A 1,811-nucleotide genomic window follows, 5' to 3' on the forward strand; every position below is an offset into this window, starting at 1 on the left:
GGGAGAGTGGATGAGGGTTTAGTGGAGAGGTAGAGCTGGGTGTCATCAGCGTAACAGTGGAAGTCAATGTTAAATTTGCGGAAGATATTGCCGAGGGGAAGGAGGTAGATGATGAAGAGGAGGGGCCCTAGGACAGAGCCCTGGGGCACACCGGAAGTGACGGGGGAGGGGATGGATTTAAAGGACTTGAGTTGAATGAACTGAGTGCGGCCAGAGAGATAAGATGTGAACCAGTCTAATGGAGTGTGGGTGATGCCAATGGAAGACAGCCTGTTGAGGAGAGTGGTGTGACAGATGGTATCAAAGGCTGCGCTCAGGTCGAGGAGGATGAGGATGGTGAGGAGCCCAGAATCAGCTGCCATCAGGAGGTCGTTGGTGATTTTGATGAGTGCTTCACCATAGTTTGATCCAAAGATTCATATCCATGAAATTAAATTGGGTTTGACTCACGTCACAGACAACTACAATTAGAAACTTGATGGTTAGCACTCTAGACACATCACAGTAGGTAACATTACGAAGACTCAGTTTACAACAGAGTGGTTACGTGGATTGAGCCTAATCCAGTGAATGCTTGGATTATACCATTGTATGATGCTTCCACTTGAAACATCATTTTGAAACTCTCCTACAGAGTTTATAATGTGAAGACTTGACCAAAGGAAGGTATCTCGCCTGAACAGGGACTTGAACCCTGGACCCTCAGATTAAAAGTCTGATGCTCTACCGACTGAGCTACCCAGGCTTCACAAAGCCTTTCATCTTGAGGTAAAACGCCTCTGCAGTCCAAACCTCAACTTTACACATAAATAAGCAGTTAACCACACGTATAAGGACTCTGAATTTAAGTTGCAAACTTGTTAACGTGGGAAAACACTACCAGCAAGCCAGTGAGGATAGGGAACTTTCCAAACGCACAATTTATCACATTTGAGAACGGCATTAAGCACACTCTCTGCAAACACAGAGGGAATGCAGTCAGGGTGCAAACTTCACCATAGTTTGATCCAAAGATTCATATTTGTGAAATTAAATTGGGTTTGACTCACGTCACAGACAACTACGATTAAAAACTTGATGGTTAGCACTCTAGACACATCACAGTGGGTAACATTACGAAGACTCAGTTTACAACAGAGTGGTTACGTGGATTGAGCCTAATCCAGTGAATGCTTAGATTATACCATTGTATGATGCTTCCACTTGAAACATCATTTTGAAACTCTCCTACAGAGTTTATAATGTGAAGACTTGACCAAAGGAAGGTATCTCGCCTGAACAGGGACTTGAACCCTGGACCCTGAGATTAAAAGTCTGATGCTCTACTAACTGAGCTACCCAGGCTTTGCAAAGCATTTTATCTTGAGGTAAAACGCCTCTGCAGTCCAAACCTCAACTTTACACATAAATAAGCAGTTAACCACACGTATAAGGACTCTGAATTTAATTTCAAACTTGGTAACTTGGTGATAACACTACCAGCAAACCAGTGAGGATAGGGAACTTTCCAAATGCACAATTTAACACATTTGAGAACGGTGTTAAGCACACTTTCTGCAAACACAGAGGGAGTGCAGTCAGGGTGCAAACTTCACCATAGTTTGATCCCAAGATGCATGTCCATGAAATTAAATTGGGTTTGACTCACGTCACAGACAACTACGATTAAAAACTTGATGGTTAGCACTCTAGACACATCACAGTGGGTAACATTACGAAGACTCAGTTTACAACAGAGTGGTTACGTGGATTGAGCCTAATCCAGTGAATGCTTGGATTATACCATTGTTTCTATATGATGCTTCCACTTG

At 43.1% G+C, this 1,811-nt stretch overlaps 1 protein-coding gene and 2 non-coding genes across 4 annotated transcripts in view; all 3 read right to left on the reverse strand.

Annotated features, from left to right (window-relative positions):
- Positions 1–1,811, reverse strand: part of itpr3 (inositol 1,4,5-trisphosphate receptor, type 3) — a 65,736-nt gene that overhangs the window by 32,426 nt on the left and 31,499 nt on the right. The window lies entirely within an intron of this gene.
- trnak-uuu (transfer RNA lysine (anticodon UUU)) lies at positions 673–745 on the reverse strand. Its single transcript has one exon. It is a non-coding gene; the product is annotated as a tRNA-Lys (tRNA).
- On the reverse strand, positions 1,272–1,344 carry trnak-uuu (transfer RNA lysine (anticodon UUU)). Its single transcript has one exon. It is a non-coding gene; the product is annotated as a tRNA-Lys (tRNA).

The sequence above is a fragment of the Seriola lalandi genome, unplaced genomic scaffold (genome assembly GCF_002814215.2).
Source record: "Seriola lalandi dorsalis isolate HSWRI2012SDOR001 ecotype SW California unplaced genomic scaffold, Sedor1 jcf7180002054917, whole genome shotgun sequence".
NCBI lineage: Eukaryota > Metazoa > Chordata > Actinopteri > Carangiformes > Carangidae > Seriola > Seriola lalandi.